This window comes from Centruroides sculpturatus, unplaced genomic scaffold (assembly GCF_000671375.1).
Source record: "Centruroides sculpturatus isolate CEXI.00-Female unplaced genomic scaffold, Cexi_2.0 scaffold732, whole genome shotgun sequence".
In the NCBI taxonomy this organism is placed as follows: Eukaryota; Metazoa; Arthropoda; class Arachnida; order Scorpiones; family Buthidae; genus Centruroides; species Centruroides sculpturatus.
Genome location: NW_019385037.1, coordinates 90,198 through 115,783, shown reverse-complemented (window position 1 = coordinate 115,783; position 25,586 = coordinate 90,198). Strand labels below are relative to the sequence as shown.

Below are 25,586 nucleotides of genomic sequence, written 5' to 3'. Positions count from 1 at the left end.
GCAGTAGGTCTTTTTTTATTGTTTTTTAATTGGAGTCAGATTCAGGAGAGGCTACCGGAGTTTGCAGGGTCAACTCCTCTTGTTCCATCCTTTGTTTTTTGGCAGCTGGCTTCTTGAAAAACAGGTCCAAGGTGGTCTGTTTCTCTCTCTTCTTCAACACCTGTCGGAAATGACGGGCAAGGGTGTCATTGTAGAGATCATTGATACTGTTTGCCTCAGCTCTGTTTGGATAATGAGTGTTGGTAAACTCCTGAACCTCTCCCCATTCGACAAGGAAGTTTTTGTCAACTTTCACTCCTTCTGATGATTTCTTGCATTGTTTCAATTGAAATCACTTTTCTGTTTTTTAGAAGCCATGATTGCACAACACTTGAATAAACGTAAATACCCTGCACTGTGTTGATGTACCTAATAAACAAAGCAGCAAGCCTAATCCCAACGCTCTGTACTTCAGATATACTAATAATATATTCTAATCAGTGGTGGCCTTAGGGAGTGGCGAGCAGGGCAATCGCCCGGGACCTCGCTCTTGGAGGGGCCTCGCGCAACAACCAAGTAGAAAAAAGTTGATATTTAAAACTTTTTATTTTATCCTTGGCTATTAGTTATAACAATAAAATAAATTTAATTTATAGTACAGTATATATTAATATTAATAAGTGCCTACTATTTTAATTCACATACTTTGCACAAAGGACAAGGGCCTCGCAAAGAACTGCCGCCCAGAGCCTCGCAATGGATAAGGCCGCCGCTGATTCTAATAATACTAATATATCATAAAAATAGCAGATTGTCATTGCCAACGGCAAAAGAGTGGAAACATCATTCGCACTTGTTCGTAGAAAGTCCACTGGTCGCCTCACGTAACTGCCGAACGAAAAGTCCGTTGTCCGCAGCCAGTCCGTTGCTCGAGTCACGTAGCGGTCAAACAGAAAGTCCGTTATTCGCAGCGTCCGTTATTCGAGGCGTACGTTATACGAGGCACCACTGTAAATATTTTTAGTAATAAAACAATTTTTATGTATATATACAGTATTTCATTGTACTATGATGAAAGACAGAAAGATATTGAGCTAAAAGTGCTTTTTTAATGTGTCCTACGTAGTAAAGAACAATGATAAATATATTATTAATTTCTTTTTATTTTACATTAAAATTTTTTAAACAAAATTATTACTTTTTGTATTCTCTAAAAGGCTACTATGTTTTCATTAAAGACAAGAAAATACAGACAACAAAAATATTTTTAAAAATTGAAAGTAAAGCTTTAAAGAATTTTAAAACAGAAACATTTTTTAAATGTTTTTGAATAAAATGTAGATACATTACTTCTTTGTTTTGTTTTGTTATTAAATATTTAAACAAAACAAAAACTGTTTCGTTTAATGTAAAATAATTTTCTTTTATTCCAGATTTCTCAAATCAAATTCAATTAAATTATAAATAAAAAGGGATTTATGTTTTATTTAGAAAATGAATTACTAATTTTGTTTATAATTTTTATATTCAGTAGATTTTTATTGAATTTAATATTTTATTTTGAAAAAATATATATGTATTAAAACCAACAACTGTTTATTATAACATCGTCACAATGCCTGGCTACAATTTTTAATTTATTTCATTTAAAATATACGTTCTCCACCTCCAATTAGTAATGTGTTGCCCCCTGTACATCATACTTTGCCTGCTAGCAATATAGTCGTGCAACATAGTCATCTATCTGAGTTCTTTCAGGAGAAAATTTTGAATTGGAATTACGTCACGTCCGGTTCAGACCGGGTGTTCGTATATAGTTAATCGATGCCTCCTACCCTTAAAGTTTTCCTATCGGGTCTCATCTTACATCTTTTTAACTCCGTTCTCGAGATGAAGGAAGGACGGGCAGAGTGACAAACAGACGGATGACAGTTGCAATTTATAGGTCTATAATTTTTTCAAATTTCAGCCCAATAAATATTGAATTTCTATACTATATTTTATTCGGTTTGTTATATTTAGTCGGATATTTGTTATTGATCGAAATATTTATCTGTATTTTTTAACAATCATATAAGTAATTGTACATCGCCTTCATACTGGATATTGTATAAGCAAATGTATCAGCGTTATCACGGATAGCCTAGTAATTAAAACAGTAAAATGTTAAGAAACTGAAAGAAATATTAACATTTTTAAATTAATTTTTAAAAAAGAATTTTTTATAACCACAAATGTACTAAAGATAATTTAATTTAATTAAAAACTACTTTGGTTGCTATAGAACCGTGTTTTGTATCATCTACTATTAATCGGGACCTCTTATGCTTTCTATATCTAATAAGGCCTTTTATCTATATCACTCAGTTCTCGAGATGAAGAAATAACAGGTGGGCGGATGCTNTATAAAATATTAAAGTTTTAAGTGTATATAATCATTGATTAAAAATACATTTCTATTATGTCTTGGAGGCTTTCCATAATATACAATTATTGCCGAAATTTCTCATTTCGTTCCTTATATTGGTAAAGTTAATCCCTTTACTTATATAAAGAGCATCGATATTCCCAATAGATTATGTTTTTACAAGATTAACAATATAATGCGGACTTAATATAAGTACCTGGTAATATTAATCACAATATATTGTTAAAAAATTAATTGTATTTAACGATGACATCGTCTATGGATGAAATCACGAGTTTGTTCACCCTTTTTGAAGCTTAATAACTCCTGTGCTTTTTGTCGAAAATTTCTGAAATTTCGCAGGGAAGTTTGTGTATAGAGGGGTTGGTACTATTAAATTTTGATGGTTAGAAATCGACGGGGTGGCGAGATAAAGGGGAGTCGTGTGTCGTATCTCGAGTAGGATCGGACACTTAAAGACCATTTTACTGGTTATTAGCATTTACAATTTTTTATAAAACCCATCTTTACTCTCAAAAATAAGCATTTTGCCATTTTATAATAATTAAAAATATCATACTAGATGGCTCCATACACAGTTTTAAATGTTGCCGGGAATGTTAAGCAACTTATTGCTGGATTTTTTCAAAGGGCGAAAAGAATAAATAATTTGATATCTGTATAAATCATTTCGTAGTTTCAGCATAAAACATACATTTTTTATGCTGAAATTAATTTTATACGTACTATAAGAAGTGTTCTTAAATTTTAATATATAAAAATCTATTCCTTTATACAAATTAAGAGTGTTTTTTTTTTTGCAATATATATTTATTAGCTCTCTGTTTTCTCATTAAATTTCAACGAAATTTGATTTATTACTTTAACTATTTGTTCAGATAATGGATGAATCAATCGACTGCTTGTACAAAGAACCCGTATTACCAATACAAATACATTTAGACTGAGACGAATCACATCAGAGAAATAAATATTATATTTTTTCTGATAATTTTTTAATTAGACTAAATAATTCAAAAAAAGAGATCTAAATCGGATAAATTTGTCATACAAGAAGGATCAATATAATACTTACAGGACTTATACAAGAATAAGTATTGTGTTTCTTAAACTAAATTACGGAAAGTGCCTGTATTATATTACTATATTCTACAATAAATAAATATCAAAAGTTTATTTTGAATGATATGTTTTAAGAAAAATTAAATTTACTTTCTAAAGAACACTTTCCATTATCTATTTTTATATATACATCGATATTTTAACAGCATTTGTTTTATTTTATTGAAAGCAAACATTATATTGATTTATAATAAACGAATAATAAAAATTTTGTATTATATTATTTAATATTATATTATAACAACAAAAAATACTCTTAGTAAAGTTTGTTAAGACAGAGAAAATTTAATATAAATTTAAAATATATACAAAATCAAATTTTATTTCCTGATTCAAGCAATTTTAAAAAACTTCAGCGAATGTTGGCAAATCTTATTTAATATAACATAAAACAGTCTCAAACTTTTATTACATAAAAAATTTAAATTTTAAAATTTGAAATCTTTTATTGTCTTTTATTTTTAGTGTTAAAAGTGCATGCGTTAATTTTACTAATACATACTTTTTCTTACGGATTTTCTAAAATTAAAACAATTTAGTGGAAAATTAAAAGTGAAATTTTTAATTATATTTTATTATTTAATTAAATAGATAGTGTACTCTATACGTTAAAAATAAAGCAAAATGTGTTTTAATTAATTAGCGAAAATTAGTTGTTCTAACGATTTAAAAACAGCTAAATTGCAGTGGCGTGCGGTGACATTTGAGTATAGGGAAGGTGTGTTTCCATAAAACTTATAAACAAATACTGGAAATGACAAAAATAAACAGTTTATTTATTTTTTTTAATTTTAAAATAAATATTTTGATATGAAAGAAAAGATATAAGAAGTTATCTATGAAAATAATCGCACAATATGTATTTATATTTTAGAAAATACAAGGGAAGCGGCGCTTCCACAGCTTCCATGGTCAGCACTCTACTGTTAAATTGCTATATGTCGTGCGAACGCGCTTGCCTTCTCGTAGACTTAACATTATACTTTTGCCATTCCGCCATGCTTGAATCGTTGTATCTTTATCAAAACTCTTTCTAGTGGCATCATCTACAGGGCAAGAGCTATATTTTGATACTTGAACTATGTTTGTATCTTCAGCCGTTCTTTCAAACGAAACTGGAGAGTATTTGAGGCTTACAAAATTAATATATAGATTCATCTAAATTTGTTTAACGACTATTTCACTTATTGAAAATATAATCCAAGACACTTGCACATAACTAATAATAATACTTCTACATACTTCATTTTAATGTTTTTAAAATTCTATAAAACAATCGTGCATTACAATGCATCATCATTACAATGCATTTACACAACATACACATAACATTAAATTCTGTGTTTGGTTACGTTTATTGGGTTTCGGCGTGGGGGTGAGTCACTCTCCTATCATTACATTATTAAAATGCATTTACATTGGACTTTTATGTAAGTATATTCTCAAAATTCTACTCTTTTATCTTAATTAGAAGTGAACAAATTTAAGCTGCAAGATTTTAAGACATGAACCGATTAAAATCATTTTGTTTCTTGTTGCCAGACCAGATACCCGGCTTATGGCGTCACGCAATACACACTTTCAAACTGAGTTTAAAATTAAGAATACGTATTAAGATGATGGTTTATACCTCCACCTCAAGTTAGTACTGTCTTGCCCCTGTACATCATACTTTTCCTGCTAGCAACGGAGTCGAGTCGAGTCGATCTAACTCCATTCAGGGGGAAATATTTAAATTGAAATAACGTAATTTCCGGTTTGCGTCGGAAGTTCGTATATCATTAATTAGTTCCTCCTCCCCCTAAGCTTTCTATATCTGGTCTTAATTTTTATGTGTCTTATTCCGTTCTCTAAATTCATTAAGGACAGACAGACGGACAGAGAGACAACAGTGGGAATTTAAAACATCAGTAAGAATAGAAAAAACTATTTACTACCTTATATCCTTTAACATTATAGTTTATATTTCACAAATATAGTCTATTGTTTTACCTTAATTTATATATTTATTGTAGAATATTTTATAAATTTCTGAAGAATTTTTCTTTATTCAAATTATCTTAATTAACTTGTAAAATGGAATTAATATGCGAAAATTTCCGTTTTAATTACTATCAGTATTATAATGCTTGTCTCAGAGAATTAGTTTCAAATCTATATTTATTTTCATTTATTATTTAATTTCAAAATGAAAGTTAATTAAAATAAATAATGGTTTCTTCAGAAAAAAAAATATTTATACTTTTAAAATCTTTACAGTAATTTTTTTTTAATTTCTAAAAAAATTCAATTGTAGAAGACATTAACGAAATTTTATCTTTGCACACCTGTAAATTCTCACGATGTACAAAAGAAAATGTATGATGTACTAGAGGCAAGACACTACTAAATTGAGAGCATTGTGACGTAAAATTGAATCTCGGCATTGTGATATGGACACAATAAATAATGGCTCGTTGATATTTTCAGTTTGATTTCTCGTACAGAAAAGGCACTATTTAAAAATTGGAGAATTAGTGCCAAAAACTCATCACTTTTTGAGGTGTAGTATTTTGGTATCGTTAATGACATGTTGCAAATTTGGCAGCTTCGGAAGTTAGTATTTAAATAAAAAAATTATAATGCAACAAAACGTTCATCGTTAAAATCAGTTTGTAGTCATATCCTTTATGTTGTAATTCCTATAAACGTAATATTGATTTACATAAACTACCTACATAAGATATTCAATTAATGTTGTATCAAATATGGCTTTTAGAATAATCTTTTTCATAAATTGAATCTCCGTATCATCTATTTTATATTTAATTTAAACCCTTTCACACATAAAATATGCTATTTTCTTTAGCTTAAGTCAGCCCACGTCTTTTCTTAATATCAATTGTAAATTTGTATATACCCAGATAATAATTTACATTAACTAACATTAATCTTATATAAATTCGATGTTTTTCATTTATTATGTTCGAATTATTAGTAAATAATTGATAATTAGTTCTTTATAAATTCTCTACTATTTAATTGTTTTAATTTATTCATTTGCACCCTTATAATGTTCTGTTGAGTTAACTTTCTTACAGTTGTAAATGCTCGTAATATTTCTTCTGTTTTACTTTAGAAATAAGTCTAGAAACAATTTTATATAAAATATCTATTACATTTTCATCCGATAACTTTTGAATTCTTTTTCATTTTTCACCATTACTAATATGGCGACGGAGCAATTGCCTGCAATATAGCATTAAAATATGCAAAAAAATAGAGATAGAACGACGTGGTTCTCGATTAGATATTACTATTGATCCGATAGTAATATCGTGTAAACAAATTAAAATATTGAATTTCACCAGAAAAACCTTTCGATTAAGATTTTTGCTCGATTCACATTTTATAATTCTGTATTGTATAATGGATGATACTAATCATTATATGAGACAGCCGCAACTGACAAAACATTTCTCAAATTACTGAAACGGTAGCATTAGTCAATGGATTTAATTTTGCAATTCTATTCACTGCATTGATTGGTTCTGCGTTCACAAATATCAGAGGTATGTCGAATTATTCCACAGAATGCCACAATGGAGCCACATATTAAACGTTAACACAATGTTGTTTTGAACATATGTTCGTGTGCACTTTTATGGTTTAAATTATTCGAAGAATAATCAGCTTCTGGAAATTTTCGTTTGTATTTAGTAAGAGTAGTGAATCAGTGTTTATGGAAACGATTTATTTTTTCATGAATTCTAATGTGTTTCAGTCCAAAGGACAGATGGCCACAGCGTCTTTTCTTTATAAATAAGTAAAAATTAAAATAAAATAAAATATTAATTCATTTCATTGATACGTTTATGTTTAGTTTTTTTTTTTTTTGTCCTTTCTCACTTATTCATGATTCTCTTTTCTATATGTTTGTTAGATTGAATTGACTTTGATCTTTTCCTATAATTATGAAGAATAAACATAGTGCTTTTAAGTAATTGAACATACTCAAGAAATAATAAAGAATTTAAAATTTTTATCTTTAACATATTGGGCCTTATGTCTGTCTATACATAACAATTTGTGACTTGAATAATTCATACCCATTACTTTAGAAATAACATGTAATAAAATATATTCAATTATTTATATTAAATTCTATTAAAATTTTAAAAATATTTTTGAAATCAACGTAAACATTGATTCAAAAATTTTTCTTTAAAAGCAATATGTTCTAAGAGCAATTATAAAGGTTAATTTTGTAAAAGTTAGAGCAAGAAACATTACTATTTTTATTCTATTCCTATCAAAATTTGATAAAAATATAAATACAATAAAACCTGTTCAAACGAAAACCTGCCAAATCGGAAATAATATTCGTTGCCGTGTCCTGTTTACACAGGTTTTGCTGTATAAACGTTAAGAATGTAAATCTATTATCTAAAGAGGACTGCAGAGTGATTTATATATAAAACTAATATTAGTTGTTTTAAAAAGTAAAATAAACGTTTACGTTAAGAGAAAAAATGAATTTAAAAAATTATTATTTAATGTTTTAATTTTTCATTCATAATTAAGACAAATGAAAATAATTTATAGTTTGTTGTAGAGAATTTCGTCTTCAAAAAATAAAGATCAATTATCAATGTAAGTATTCTACTCATTTTCTAGTTCATTTTCAACTTTGCACTAATTAAATAAAATTTAAAATAACCTGCTTGTAAATATAATAAGTACAACTGTCAATAATGATTTATTAATAGTAAATTCTACTTGACAAGGAAGACAGATCATAATTACAAATCAGTAGAAAATGAAAGGTAAATTATAATTAAGGAAATGAAAAACTATTGTCTGAAAATGAAAAAAAAAATTAATAATAATAAAGTTTGAGTCGCAGCTTCTATAAACAATTCTATTTTATTTAGTAACGAGCAATTATTTATTGTGACGATGTCACAATACTCTTAATTTTAGTAGTGTCTCGTTCCTGTACATTATACTTTTCCTGTTAACAATGAAGTCATGCCGGTCTTCGACCTAGCTCTGTTTAGGAGAAAATGTTTGAATTCAAATAACATGACTTCCAGTCCAACTCGAAAGTTTGTACAGTATATAGTTGACATATCTAGTCTCGACTTTCATCTATCTAACACTGTTCTCTATCTATTCTAACGCCGTATTGGCTGCAATTTGAAAAAATTGCAGCCAATAATATACAGTGGTGCCTCGTATAACGTACTTAATCCGTTCCAGGTGCACGTCCGTTAAGTGAATAGTCCGTTATACGAAACGCATTTTCCCATAGAAATACATGTTAAAACATATAATTCGTTCCGCAGCATAAAATAACTGTACTGTACCATTAAAAAATGAAAATGGAGCAGTCACCAATTATGCCGGATAGTCAGATGTTGTGAGGAGGAGGTGGACGAACACTTTCTTCACACCTTCATACAAATACAGTTTTTTTACACATTGCAGTAGGTCTTTTTTTATTGTTTTTTAATTGGAGTCAGATTCAGGAGAGGCTACCGGAGTTTGCAGGGTCAACTCCTCTTGTTCCATCCTTTGTTTTTTGGCAGCTGGCTTCTTGAAAAACAGGTCCAAGGTGGTCTGTTTCTCTCTCTTCTTCAACACCTGTCGGAAATGACGGGCAAGGGTGTCATTGTAGAGATCATTGATACTGTTTGCCTCAGCTCTGTTTGGATAATGAGTGTTGGTAAACTCCTGAACCTCTCCCCATTCGACAAGGAAGTTTTTGTCAACTTTCACTCCTTCTGATGATTTCTTGCATTGTTTCAATTGAAATCACTTTTCTGTTTTTTAGAAGCCATGATTGCACAACACTTGAATAAACGTAAATACCCTGCACTGTGTTGATGTACCTAATAAACAAAGCAGCAAGCCTAATCCCAACGCTCTGTACTTCAGATATACTAATAATATATTCTAATCAGTGGTGGCCTTAGGGAGTGGCGAGCAGGGCAATCGCCCGGGACCTCGCTCTTGGNTAGTTTTCATCGAGTACTTAGGTGTATTAAATTAATAACATTTCAGACATTGTTATAAATATTTTTATCCATTTCGATTTTAAAAATGTTCGAACCGTTTTAAATTCGAATTTGTTATTTCGTATTCGTATTGTATGCGTTTTAGTAGGGTATGCCATGAGAATGGACACTAAGAAGGGATTTTTCTAAATTCTCCCGCGGGGGGAGAGGGAGAGGATTAAGCTTAACCGGAAGAATGGCTTCTACTGTACTATTTTAGATGCGATTTTTTGTTTTCAACTACGTTTAGTCTTCATCGAGTACTTAGGTGTATTAAATTGATCACATTTCAGACATTGTTTAAATATTTTTATATATTTCAATTTTAAAAATGTTCGAACTGTTTTAAATTCGAATTTGTTATTGCGTATTGGTTCGATTATAGAACGATTGTAAACGTTTCAGAAAATTGATCAAATTGAAAATAGTTCGTTTGATTTTCGGCAATTCTCTTCAGCGGTAGGTGTTATATAACAATTACTATGGTTATTGAAATATTGGATGTAAATGGGGTTTGCTTGCAAAACCTCCGCTGACGAAGTCGCGGGTAACAGCTAGTTATAAATAAAAAGGGATTTATGTTTTATTTAGAAAATGAATTACTAATTTTGTTTATAATTTTTATATTCAGTAGATTTTTATTGAATTTAATATTTTATTTTGAAAAAATATATATGTATTAAAACCAACAACTGTTTATTATAACATCGTCACAATGCCTGGCTACAATTTTTAATTTATTTCATTTAAAATATACGTTCTCCACCTCCAATTAGTAATGTGTTGCCCCCTGTACATCATACTTTGCCTGCTAGCAATATAGTCGTGCAACATAGTCATCTATCTGAGTTCTTTCAGGAGAAAATTTTGAATTGGAATTACGTCACGTCCGGTTCAGACCGGGTGTTCGTATATAGTTAATCGATGCCTCCTACCCTTAAAGTTTTCCTATCGGGTCTCATCTTACATCTTTTTAACTCCGTTCTCGAGATGAAGGAAGGACGGGCAGAGTGACAAACAGACGGATGACAGTTGCAATTTATAGGTCTATAATTTTTTCAAATTTCAGCCCAATAAATATTGAATTTCTATACTATATTTTATTCGGTTTGTTATATTTAGTCGGATATTTGTTATTGATCGAAATATTTATCTGTATTTTTTAACAATCATATAAGTAATTGTACATCGCCTTCATACTGGATATTGTATAAGCAAATGTATCAGCGTTATCACGGATAGCCTAGTAATTAAAACAGTAAAATGTTAAGAAACTGAAAGAAATATTAACATTTTTAAATTAATTTTTAAAAAAGAATTTTTTATAACCACAAATGTACTAAAGATAATTTAATTTAATTAAAAACTACTTTGGTTGCTATAGAACCGTGTTTTGTATCATCTACTATTAATCGGGACCTCTTATGCTTTCTATATCTAATAAGGCCTTTTATCTATATCACTCAGTTCTCGAGATGAAGAAATAACAGGTGGGCGGATGCTATTGGATATTTTACGTCTCCAATTTAAAAATTATGGCCCAAGTAGACAACTTTACTTATACAAGGTATTTTCTATATAATGTTTAATATTATATAGTGGTCAGCAGACATGGACATTCGCACATGGGGCAAACTCGATCTCGACGAGGTCATTTATCGAGTAAACACTGCCACAAATTATAACCGTAAAAGTGATTAAGATACGTAACATTACATCCTAGACTATGAGACGGTTATTTGTCTCCTAGCTTTGCCCCTCCCCGGATAATTTTCTGCTAACGCATAACACAGAATATCTTCGTTTATTCTCTTACGTGTTATTTTATACAATAAACTAATTGATAAATTATATATACAGCTATAAATAATTACCGACAAATAATTTTTTGCGATTTCTATAAAGGTTTCATTTTAAATTAGTTGCAGGTTATTCTAATCAGCATTTTGAAACAATCATTCGTAATATCTCGATATCCCTATTCGCAACATTTCTTCTGGTATCTGTAAATTAAATTTCAAAACAGCAATTAAAATATCAAAATATTCACTCAAAATTTAATATGTTAACAGATAAATGTATTTGTTTTAATATAAATTTCTGCTTTGTTTTCAAATGTTATTTTTTACCATTAATGGTTACTTGTGTGATACGTGACATTATCCAATTATTCGAGAATAAATAACACTGATATAATAAGGATTCCGGAATTATGTTTTTAGTATTTATTAATCCGACTATCCATTATAATTTATTCTACCGGATAAAATAAACTACAGTTAAATAAAGAGATAATGGCAAAGTTAATAATGTACAGCTATATAATGTTTTAATTGTTTAATTAATTGTTTTCATATAATCTAACATCTTTCAAGGGAAAATTTTTGAATTGAAATAACGTGATTTTCGGTTTGCGTAATCAGGGCCTCCTACTCCTAAGGTTTTCACGTATGGTCTCGTTTAAATCTATATAACTCCGTTCTCGGGATTAAGGAAAGACAAACGGACGGACAGACGATAGTGAGAATTTATAATTCTACAATGTTTTCAAATTGCAGCCCAGTAAAGTTTTACTTTCCCGACTCTGTTATATATAACAGAGGTAAAGTATGGTAATCGTTCAAAAAATGACTCCCAAGGTTTTTATATTTTTGGACTCAAGGGACCTTGAAACGTCGAGATGTGGAAAAAAAGATTTTTTTCTACGTGTATTGATGTTCTTGTGGGGACACAATTTCTTTCACCCAGTTTGAAGCTTAATAACTGCTGGACTTTTGTTAAAAATTTCTAAAATTTTGCAGAGAGATTTGTGCATTAAGGAGAAATATTTCTAGAAATTTTCAACAAAACTGCACTATTCAGACATGGTCGTCATCCCCTTAATATCTCCTCAACCAATCTCGAGACATAAAAGGGATGAAAATAAATAATGCTGGAAACGTCTAGCAAGAATATTGCCAGTTTTCTAACACCTAACATCACTATATTTTCAATAAAAATATTATTTTTTGACGTCTGACCTACCTGTGATAAATGTAACATTTCATTTTTCACAAGAATTTATTTAATCAAGCTTTTTTGATAGTCAAAACTTNTGGAAATGACAAAAATAAACAGTTTATTTATTTTTTTTAATTTTAAAATAAATATTTTGATATGAAAGAAAAGATATAAGAAGTTATCTATGAAAATAATCGCACAATATGTATTTATATTTTAGAAAATACAAGGGAAGCGGCGCTTCCACAGCTTCCATGGTCAGCACTCTACTGTTAAATTGCTATATGTCGTGCGAACGCGCTTGCCTTCTCGTAGACTTAACATTATACTTTTGCCATTCCGCCATGCTTGAATCGTTGTATCTTTATCAAAACTCTTTCTAGTGGCATCATCTACAGGGCAAGAGCTATATTTTGATACTTGAACTATGTTTGTATCTTCAGCCGTTCTTTCAAACGAAACTGGAGAGTATTTGAGGCTTACAAAATTAATATATAGATTCACCTAAATTTGTTTAACGACTATTTCACTTATTGAAAATATAATCCAAGACACTTGCACATAACTAATAATAATACTTCTACATACTTCATTTTAATGTTTTTAAAATTCTATAAAACAATCGTGCATTACAATGCATCATCATTACAATGCATTTACACAACATACACATAACATTAAATTCTGTGTTGGGTTACGTTTATTGGGTTTCGGCGTGGGGGTGAGTCACTCTCCTATCATTATATTATTAAAATGCTTTCATTAAAATCCTATCATTATATTATTAAACATTGGACTTTTATGTAAGTATATTCTCAAAATTCTACTCTTTTATCTTAATTAGAAGTGAACAAATTTAAGCTGCAAGATTTTAAGACATGAACCGATTAAAATCATTTTGTTTCTTGTTGCCAGACCAGATACCCGGCTTATGGCGTCACGCAATACACACTTTCAAACTGAGTTTAAAATTAAGAATACGTATTAAGATGATGGTTTATACCTCCACCTCAAGTTAGTACTGTCTTGCCCCTGTACATCATACTTTTCCTGCTAGCAACGGAGTCGAGTCGAGTCGATCTAACTCCATTCAGGGGGAAATATTTAAATTGAAATAACGTAATTTCCGGTTTGCGTCGGAAGTTCGTATATCATTAATTAGTTCCTCCTCCCCCTAAGCTTTCTATATCTGGTCTTAATTTTTATGTGTCTTATTCCGTTCTCTAAATTCATTAAGGACAGACAGACGGACAGAGAGACAACAGTGGGAATTTAAAACATCAGTAAGAATAGAAAAAACTATTTACTACCTTATATCCTTTAACATTATAGTTTATATTTCACAAATATAGTCTATTGTTTTACCTTAATTTATATATTTATTGTAGAATATTTTATAAATTTCTGAAGAATTTTTCTTTATTCAAATTATCTTAATTAACTTGTAAAATGGAATTAATATGCGAAAATTTCCGTTTTAATTACTATCAGTATTATAATGCTTGTCTCAGAGAATTAGTTTCAAATCTATATTTATTTTCATTTATTATTTAATTTCAAAATGAAAGTTAATTAAAATAAATAATGGTTTCTTCAGAAAAAAAAATATTTATACTTTTAAAATCTTTACAGTAATTTTTTTTTAATTTCTAAAAAAATTCAATTGTAGAAGACATTAACGAAATTTTATCTTTGCACACCTGTAAATTCTCACGATGTACAAAAGAAAATGTATGATGTACTAGAGGCAAGACACTACTAAATTGAGAGCATTGTGACGTAAAATTGAATCTCGGCATTGTGATATGGACACAATAAATAATGGCTCGTTGATATTTTCAGTTTGATTTCTCGTACAGAAAAGGCACTATTTAAAAATTGGAGAATTAGTGCCAAAAACTCATCACTTTTTGAGGTGTAGTATTTTGGTATCGTTAATGACATGTTGCAAATTTGGCAGCTTCGGAAGTTAGTATTTAAATAAAAAAATTATAATGCAACAAAACGTTCATCGTTAAAATCAGTTTGTAGTCATATCCTTTATGTTGTAATTCCTATAAACGTAATATTGATTTACATAAACTACCTACATAAGATATTCAATTAATGTTGTATCAAATATGGCTTTTAGAATAATCTTTTTCATAAATTGAATCTCCGTATCATCTATTTTATATTTAATTTAAACCCTTTCACACATAAAATATGCTATTTTCTTTAGCTTAAGTCAGCCCACGTCTTTTCTTAATATCAATTGTAAATTTGTATATACCCAGATAATAATTTACATTAACTAACATTAATCTTATATAAATTCGATGTTTTTCATTTATTATGTTCGAATTATTAGTAAATAATTGATAATTAGTTCTTTATAAATTCTCTACTATTTAATTGTTTTAATTTATTCATTTGCACCCTTATAATGTTCTGTTGAGTTAACTTTCTTACAGTTGTAAATGCTCGTAATATTTCTTCTGTTTTACTTTAGAAATAAGTCTAGAAACAATTTTATATAAAATATCTATTACATTTTCATCCGATAACTTTTGAATTCTTTTTCATTTTTCACCATTACTAATATGGCGACGGAGCAATTGCCTGCAATATAGCATTAAAATATGCAAAAAAATAGAGATAGAACGACGTGGTTCTCGATTAGATATTACTATTGATCCGATAGTAATATCGTGTAAACAAATTAAAATATTGAATTTCACCAGAAAAACCTTTCGATTAAGATTTTTGCTCGATTCACATTTTATAATTCTGTATTGTATAATGGATGATACTAATCATTATATGAGACAGCCGCAACTGACAAAACATTTCTCAAATTACTGAAACGGTAGCATTAGTCAATGGATTTAATTTTGCAATTCTATTCACTGCATTGATTGGTTCTGCGTTCACAAATATCAGAGGTATGTCGAATTATTCCACAGAATGCCACAATGGAGCCACATATTAAACGTTAACACAATGTTGTTTTGAACATATGTTCGTGTGCACTTTTATGGTTTAAATTATTCGAAGAATAATCAGCTTCTGGAAATTTTCGTTTGTATTTAGTAAGAGTAGTGAATCAGTGTTTATGGAAACGATTTATTTTTTCATGAATTCTAATGTGTTTCAGTCCAAAGGACAGATGGCCACAGCGTCTTTTCTTTATAAATAAGTAAAAATTAAAATAAAATAAAATATTAATTCATTTCATTGATACGTTTATGTTTAGTTTTTTTTTTTTTTGTCCTTTCTCACTTATTCATGATTCTCTTTTCTATATGTTTGTTAGATTGAATTGACTTTGATCTTTTCCTATAATTATGAAGAATAAACATAGTGCTTTTAAGTAATTGAACATACTCAAGAAATAATAAAGAATTTAAAATTTTTATCTTTAACATATTGGGCCTTATGTCTGTCTATACATAACAATTTGTGACTTGAATAATTCATACCCATTACTTTAGAAATAACATGTAATAAAATATATTCAATTATTTATATTAAATTCTATTAAAATTTTAAAAATATTTTTGAAATCAACGTAAACATTGATTCAAAAATTTTTCTTTAAAAGCAATATGTTCTAAGAGCAATTATAAAGGTTAATTTTGTAAAAGTTAGAGCAAGAAACATTACTATTTTTATTCTATTCCTATCAAAATTTGATAAAAATATAAATACAATAAAACCTGTTCAAACGAAAACCTGCCAAATCGGAAATAATATTCGTTGCCGTGTCCTGTTTACACAGGTTTTGCTGTATAAACGTTAAGAATGTAAATCTATTATCTAAAGAGGACTGCAGAGTGATTTATATATAAAACTAATATTAGTTGTTTTAAAAAGTAAAATAAACGTTTACGTTAAGAGAAAAAATGAATTTAAAAAATTATTATTTAATGTTTTAATTTTTCATTCATAATTAAGACAAATGAAAATAATTTATAGTTTGTTGTAGAGAATTTCGTCTTCAAAAAATAAAGATCAATTATCAATGTAAGTATTCTACTCATTTNAGCTACTTATAAATAAAAAGGGATTTATGTTTTATTTAGAAAATGAATTACTAATTTTGTTTATAATTTTTATATTCAGTAGATTTTTATTGAATTTAATATTTTATTTTGAAAAAATATATATGTATTAAAACCAACAACTGTTTATTATAACATCGTCACAATGCCTGGCTACAATTTTTAATTTATTTCATTTAAAATATACGTTCTCCACCTCCAATTAGTAATGTGTTGCCCCCTGTACATCATACTTTGCCTGCTAGCAATATAGTCGTGCAACATAGTCATCTATCTGAGTTCTTTCAGGAGAAAATTTTGAATTGGAATTACGTCACGTCCGGTTCAGACCGGGTGTTCGTATATAGTTAATCGATGCCTCCTACCCTTAAAGTTTTCCTATCGGGTCTCATCTTACATCTTTTTAACTCCGTTCTCGAGATGAAGGAAGGACGGGCAGAGTGACAAACAGACGGATGACAGTTGCAATTTATAGGTCTATAATTTTTTCAAATTTCAGCCCAATAAATATTGAATTTCTATACTATATTTTATTCGGTTTGTTATATTTAGTCGGATATTTGTTATTGATCGAAATATTTATCTGTATTTTTTAACAATCATATAAGTAATTGTACATCGCCTTCATACTGGATATTGTATAAGCAAATGTATCAGCGTTATCACGGATAGCCTAGTAATTAAAACAGTAAAATGTTAAGAAACTGAAAGAAATATTAACATTTTTAAATTAATTTTTAAAAAAGAATTTTTTATAACCACAAATGTACTAAAGATAATTTAATTTAATTAAAAACTACTTTGGTTGCTATAGAACCGTGTTTTGTATCATCTACTATTAATCGGGACCTCTTATGCTTTCTATATCTAATAAGGCCTTTTATCTATATCACTCAGTTCTCGAGATGAAGAAATAACAGGTGGGCGGATGCTATTGGATATTTTACGTCTCCAATTTAAAAATTATGGCCCAAGTAGACAACTTTACTTATACAAGGTATTTTCTATATAATGTTTAATATTATATAGTGGTCAGCAGACATGGACATTCGCACATGGGGCAAACTCGATCTCGACGAGGTAATTTATCGAGTAAACACTGCCACAAATTATAACCGTAAAAGTGATTAAGATACGTAACATTACATCCTAGACTATGAGACGGTTATTTGTCTCCTAGCTTTGCCCCTCCCCGGATAATTTTCTGCTAACGCATAACACAGAATATCTTCGTTTATTCTCTTACGTGTTATTTTATACAATAAACTAATTGATAAATTATATATACAGCTATAAATAATTACCGACAAATAATTTTTTGCGATTTCTATAAAGGTTTCATTTTAAATTAGTTGCAGGTTATTCTAATCAGCATTTTGAAACAATCATTCGTAATATCTCGATATCCCTATTCGCAACATTTCTTCTGGTATCTGTAAATTAAATTTCAAAACAGCAATTAAAATATCAAAATATTCACTCAAAATTTAATATGTTAACAGATAAATGTATTTGTTTTAATATAAATTTCTGCTTTGTTTTCAAATGTTATTTTTTACCATTAATGGTTACTTGTGTGATACGTGACATTATCCAATTATTCGAGAATAAATAACACTGATATAATAAGGATTCCGGAATTATGTTTTTAGTATTTATTAATCCGACTATCCATTATAATTTATTCTACCGGATAAAATAAACTACAGTTAAATAAAGAGATAATGGCAAAGTTAATAATGTACAGCTATATAATGTTTTAATTGTTTAATTAATTGTTTTCATATAATCTAACATCTTTCAAGGGAAAATTTTTGAATTGAAATAACGTGATTTTCGGTTTGCGTAATCAGGGCCTCCTACTCCTAAGGTTTTCACGTATGGTCTCGTTTAAATCTATATAACTCCGTTCTCGGGATTAAGGAAAGACAAACGGACGGACAGACGACAGTGAGAATTTATAATTCTACAATGTTTTCAAATTGCAGCCCAGTAAAGTTTTACTTTCCCGACTCTGTTATATATAACAGAGGTAAAGTATGGTAATCGTTCAAAAAATGACTCCCAAGGTTTTTATATTTTTGGACTCAAGGGACCTTGAAACGTCGAGATGTGGAAAAAAGATTTTTTTCTACGTGTATTGATGTTCTTGTGGGGACACAATTTCTTTCACCCAGTTTGAAGCTTAATAACTGCTGGACTTTTGTTAAAAATTTCTAAAATTTTGCAGAGAGATTTGTGCATTAAGGAGAAATATTTCTAGAAATTTTCAACAAAACTGCACTATTCAGACATGGTCGTCATCCCCTTAATATCTCCTCAACCAATCTCGAGACATAAAAGGGATGAAAATAAATAATGCTGGAAACGTCTAGCAAGAATATTGCCAGTTTTCTAACACCTAACATCACTATATTTTCAATAAAAATATTATTTTTTATTATAATATTCTGTGCAAAATTTTCATTTTAAGAACTTTATAAACAAATTTAGAGAAAAATCTACACATTGGCATTAAAAATAACTCATTTATTTAACAAGAAAATATTGAAAGAATACAGTATAACAAAGAGAGCTGTACATTACAATAATTTGATCTATTATAAAGACTTGAAAAATTGTAAATAAATTCAATATTTTAATAAATATGTTTATATAAAGTTTGAAGAAATTTAAAGGGATAAAAAAAATTCGAAATATATAAATATATTTATATGTATCAACAGTTATCTTAATATGAAAATTTTCCACTCTAAGTGCTGAACCAATTACGAAATTTTATTTTTCGTATTATAACACACATAAAAAAATGTATTTATTCGAAATATCTTATCAATACTTTAAACAAACTTTGTGATGGATTTTTTAAACTTATGTCATACATTTATTTATTTATTTATTAATCGAAAACAGCAAGAAATAAAATTATGTTTTACAAATTTCTAACGTAAATAACGTTTTGAAAGTATCAACAAGTAGAATTAATTTATAGTAAATTTAATTATGATTATTAAAGAATCACACCCAAGATTTATTGGATTGGAATTTTAGAATATATACATTTCCACTGTCGTCTGTCTGTTTGTCTATTTGTCTGACCTTCGTTAATATCGAGAGGTTAGATAGATAAAAATTGAGACCATAGCTTAGGTGTCGAATACCTTACAAACTATACACCAACTTCCCGTCTTTACTGGAAGTCACGCAATTTTTTAATATTAAAATATAATTAAAAATTGCAAATCGGCATTGTGATGATGTCATAATAAATAATTTCTCGTTTATTGTGATATCATTACAATTTTAAATCATATTTTAATGTATATAGTTTAAAATAAATGCTCTCAATTTTAGTAATATCTTGCCCCTGTAAATCATACTATACCTTTTAACAATAAGGTTATGCTGGTCATCTATTTAACCTCACTCAGCAGAAAACTTTTGAATTAAAACAATTGCCGAGCAATTATTGGGCTGCAATTTTAAAATTTGTCGTATTTCGGACTCTACTCGAAATAAGACACGTGACTTACTCTATCTCCCCATCCCCTCGATCTTTAATCATCAAAATTTAATGGTATGAATTCCTCTAATATACAAACTTCATTGCAAAATTTCAGACATTTTCGACAAAATGCACAAGAGTTATTATGCTTCAAAGAGAGTAAACAAAATCCTCTCTGTTATATATAACAGAGGTAAAGTATGGTAATCGTTCAAAAAATGACTCCCAAGGTTTTTATATTTTTGGACTCAAGGGACCNTATGGCTTTTCATGAATTTTTCCTCTTAATAAAAAGAAAACATTGTAAAAAATATGAAAGGCATTTAATTAAAGTTGAAATGTAGTTGAATATATATTGCCCTGGCTTTCAAAATGAGCTGAAATCTTTTACGAATTTTAAGAATTCCTTTCACATTTTTATCGTATATAAATTTAAATATATATTATTCGAATAAATATTCCACGGGAAATTTCTTCTGATGATAGTGTTTTTGTGAATAAAGTAAAGTATTATATCAGATAATATGAAACCAAATCCAAGAACGACGATTATGAAAACTATTTATCACTCTTACTGAAATTTTATCAAAACTTAATTGTAATTGCAGCAATTATTGTAATAAATTTTAGTTTATTTTTAGAAAATAACTGTTTTATTATGACTTTTTTTTCTGTGTAAAACATTTATAACAATCTCATTTTTTTAAGTAGTAAAAATCACTTACGGGTTTCTATTTTCTGATGTATTATACTCATTTTTATTAATTTTTTTCGGCTCAATTGTAAATGAAAACTTCAATTTCTAAATGTTTTAATGATAATACATAAGTTAAAAAATCTAGAATTTTGAATAAATATTAACAGAAGTAAACTATAATTAAAATCTATCCCATGATAGCTTTTCTCTCGTATACGATAGGAAACACACAATTAATTTTGTTGGTTAAATTGAATTATTGTATCTTATTTCATATGAAAGAAAAGACGACATGTTTGGATGCTTTCAGTACTGATAAATAATCCATATATCATCCATTATTACTGTAGTCAATGCTGTTTTGTGCGTAGAAAATTGTATAAAAGACTAACAAATGAATATCAATAAGTAGTTTGATAAATTTATTTATTTTATTAAACATTATTTTTTAAATTTAATTTAAAAAATAATTACTTTCGTGAAAGTATATTTATAGAAAATTCCTGTAGAATTTAAAGATAAATGTAATATTGATATAAAAAGAATACTTTGATGATAATAGAATGGTGAGAATTTGTCTTTTCTTGTGTCGAAATATGTCTTTTTATTAATTTTGATTATTCAAATTAAATTAACTTTAATTTAATTTAAATAAATATTTGCATATAATATATATATATTACATGTTTTAGAGGTTTTACCCCTTTCAGGGAGATGTTCAGGACACGAAGAACGATTTTGAAGTTGCTACCGAGATCGGAAGGAGTTTCACCATTTTAAAAACGTTACAGGAAAGGAAATTTGTTTTAACGATTTAACTGTAAGGTCGCTATTTTCGGGTAAAGAAAAGACAGAAGTGAATTCTTTTGATTTTATTCCTAAGATGTCTACCCTAGTAGACTACTCCCTTGTTAGGAATAGTCTAAATATGGTTTTTGCTAACGCTTCTGCCCTTAGTGACATAACTAAGATTTTGCTCTGGGGATGATCTGGGAGGACGTTCTAAAAAGTAGTCAGAACGAAGAAAAGCTAAGCTTCAATACCCGTCAGACAAACGTTCTAGAACAGACCTGCACAGCTTGGTAGTGGGTAGAGGACCAAAATTAAAATAAGTTAACTTCTTCGGGAACATTGCTGATTACTTTCCACTTGTCACGGTGTCCGTATTTAATTTTTTTATTGATTCGAACAATCTGTGTCATTTGATGTCGCCGAATAGTTCTGTCCGATGACTCGAAGTCGGATAGTTGCAGGAATTTTATAAAACAACTTATCTTTGTGTACCAGATAATTGGAATCGCATCCTTTAACACACGTAAACCATAGTCACTCACTGTCACTGACGTATTTTTAGCGGCTCACATTCCAAGTGAAGTCTTGGAGATCCAACATTTGCATCATTCTCCATAAATATGCCATAGCCACAGTGGGGTTATAGCTTTAGGGGGTCTAAGCAGATTTGAATTACGGGGCTCAAGTACAGTGTTGACTTCAGACATTTTTCTTCTGGGATATTTTTAAGGAAGTTTGAGGAGGTGGTAAGTTTTTGCGGTTGAGATTTGTGATGAACAGTTGTTGACAACAAACATATAGGCCTCTCAAATATTCTCAAATATTCTCAAATATTTACAATGTTACACTTTTATATTGTAGTGTACGTTGTTATATACTGTACAGTACAATATGTATTGTGCTTAGTGTATGTAGACCTTTATCACTGAATCACATCAGATGATGAAACTCGTTCCGTTGTCGTCATGTTGGTTCCGATGTGGTGAATGATGAGACAAATACGTCAAAAAGAGGGTTTACCCAGCTACTATGTTTTAGAATGTTTAAGTAGGCCCAATCAATTAAATCTATTTGATAACAATGTTTAACTTCATTTTTATTCAAAACGAACTGTTAATATTAGAAGCCGTCCATTAATTACTGTACGTGTACAGTTTAAATAGATTTTTCATTTTAAAACATTATTTGCTGCAAGGTCTATTAGTTCTAGTTGACTTTTCAAAATTAGTTTTCAAAGCTGTAGTTTGGAGACCCAGGACACACTTAAAGGGGGGGATTTGTCGAAAGTATATCATTGTACACAATGGGTATAGAAAGGATTGAAAGTGGATTAAAAACTGTACACGTAGTGAATGGACGGTTCCTTACAAACGAAACAATATGACTATTTTGAACACTTTTAATACTGTAAATTTAACACTTATGAACACTGGAGTGCAATGATAATCATTTTCTTGTGTGTATGTTTTTTGTATTTAACTCTTTGCTATGTTTTTTGTTTATTTTTGTTTTTGTTTCCAATAAGTCACGAAAAAGTAATTAATTATGTTATGACTTTCTTTGACATTATTTCTATATCTTCATTTTGTATATATCGTGTTAATTATGTATCTTTTAACAAATCTTGTCAATTAAATTAAATTAATCAACCTATAGACTTAAGATAGTTAGCATTCACACTTTAATAACAGCTTAATTATTTACACGTTTAGAGTGCTTCTCTATAACAATAAAGATTAATTGGTGCGCTATCTCGTTCACTGCTGTGAGCTTTATCTTATCAACGGAATTTACAATTATTCGAAATTGTCAGCTAGTATGCAGCAAGAAAATTAAATTTAGATATACAGTAGAACCTCGGTATACGACCTTAATCCGTTCCTGATGTTTGGACTTATACCGAATAGGACATATACCGAACCAACCTTTCCCATAAGAAGTAATGTAAAAATGATTAATCCGTTTTCATGGAAAAAAATGGCTGGCTTTAAACAGCTCGCTTTCCTGGCTAGTTCCTGCTTGATTTTTTGTGAGATCAGCATGTATCTTTTTAGCTTTCTCGCAAATAATTGCTTCCGATATGCTGTCCCCAGCACTGTTTTTCAGTTATCCAAAGCAAAAGCAATTTCTTAACACGATCTTAACAATTTCTTAACATGATCTTAACACTTTCTTAACATGATCTTAACAATTTCTTAACATGATAATGTCTTCGATCTCTGTTTAGAAATTGATTTAACCCCTTTCGCAACGTTAGCAGATTTAATAATGTCTTTATTTTTCGTGATTGTCGATATCGTCGTTCTCGGAATACGGTATGCAATAGTTAAAATCTCGAACACGCGTGCCACCTTCATATTTCTCAACAATCTCTTTTTTCAGTTCCATTGTGATTCTAGTCATTTTTTTAATTTTCTATTGCTTTTTATTTGCCTTTTTGCAATTCATCATTAATAAAAATAATAAGATTTTACTTACAAATTAAAATCAGAAGAAATTTAACAAAGTTATGAACTGTGGCACTACGAACGTCTAGTCTGGCCTAGTATACCGATAGTGCTACTTGTTCATAGATTGCGCATATAATTGAATTAAGTCGTATACCAAGCAAAATTTGTTTCGTCCAAACAGGACGTATTCCGAATTGGACGTATTCTAAAGCAGACGTATACCGAGGTACCACTGTATTTACTTTCCCATTGTTGATTGCTTTTCATTGTCATGGTGTCCATAGTTAAATTTTTTGTTGATTCGGACAATCTATACCATTTGTTGTCGACGAGGCAGTTCTGTCTGATGGCATGAAGTCGTATAATTGCAGGAATNAATTTTTTGTTGATTCGGACAATCTATACCATTTGTTGTCGACGAGGCAGTTCTGTCTGATGGCTTGAAGTCGTATAATTGCAGGAATTCTGTAAACGAACACATCTTTGTGTGCCAGAGAATTTTAGTTAATTCTGAAATTTCATTAATAACAAAATTTTGCTCGAGATCAGCATTTTCGTCTAGTCCAAAATCAATGTTTTTATATCGTAGATCCAGAATTGTTGCTGCAGCAAAAGTACTACACATAAATTATAGTCACTCACTGTCGATTAGTTGGGCACAATCGATTGTAAACATTTGACTAGTCAATTATTTGGGACAATCGAAAGTCGGTTGTTTTTCTTAAAATTGACAGAATCAGTCAATAATTCTACTGAAATAAAAAAATTGATAGTGATACAGAAGAAGAATATTTTCAAATTTATAAATTTTTATTATATTGCAATACGTTTTCCTATATTAATCATTTATTTTAATTAATTTGTTTACACAATAATACAAGTTCCATTCGTTGTTATAGGTGAACATATTACTTCCGATCGTTATTGCACCGGAAAGAATAAGAATAGTGATTATACCAATTTGGCAAGCGAGTTTTTGGTCACACCATATGATAATTATTGTTCACTTCATTTCACAAAATCGCTTGCATTCTTCAGTACTAGCGACTAAACAATTATTGAAAAGTTACAAGGCAGAATATGTACTGTACTGTACCTAGGATTTTGGGAAAAATATTAGAATATTGGGAAAATTTTCAAGAATAATTGCCATAGTTACGGATGAAGGACCTTAATTTAGTTATTTCAAGCTATACATGATAATAGAGATAGAAGAAATTCTATAGACTTGTTGAAAAACTGTCCCACTTTTGAAACAGTGTAGTAGCATCTGAATAACTGAAATAATATCTGAATAAGCAAAAAGCATAATTTTGAGGGCAAGAATAGGTTTTATAAAAATTTATACATATACTTAGATCTTAGATTACTTAGATCTTAAATCTAAGTCACTTAGATTTTACAAATACGTGAGCCTCTCACAGCCTGGCACACGTATTTGTAAAATCTAAGTGACTCGTACAACATGGAATTCATATAAAACAGAATTATCAACTGTGTTATAGGGGAGTCGACTGTAATAACGAGTAAAA

At 29.2% G+C, this 25,586-nt stretch overlaps 2 long non-coding RNA genes across 2 annotated transcripts; both read right to left on the bottom strand.

Annotated features, from left to right (window-relative positions):
• Positions 1-10,647: 10,647 nt before the first annotated feature.
• On the bottom strand, positions 10,648-11,866 carry LOC111633729. The gene is made up of 3 exons (XR_002758103.1): positions 11,697-11,866; positions 11,442-11,570; positions 10,648-10,810 (listed from the first exon to the last, which is right to left on the bottom strand). It is a non-coding gene; the product is annotated as an uncharacterized LOC111633729 (long non-coding RNA).
• A 5,254-nt stretch (positions 11,867-17,120) lies between these two features.
• Positions 17,121-18,339, bottom strand: LOC111633728. The gene is made up of 3 exons (XR_002758102.1): positions 18,170-18,339; positions 17,915-18,043; positions 17,121-17,283 (listed from the first exon to the last, which is right to left on the bottom strand). It is a non-coding gene; the product is annotated as an uncharacterized LOC111633728 (long non-coding RNA).
• Positions 18,340-25,586: the final 7,247 nt, after the last annotated feature.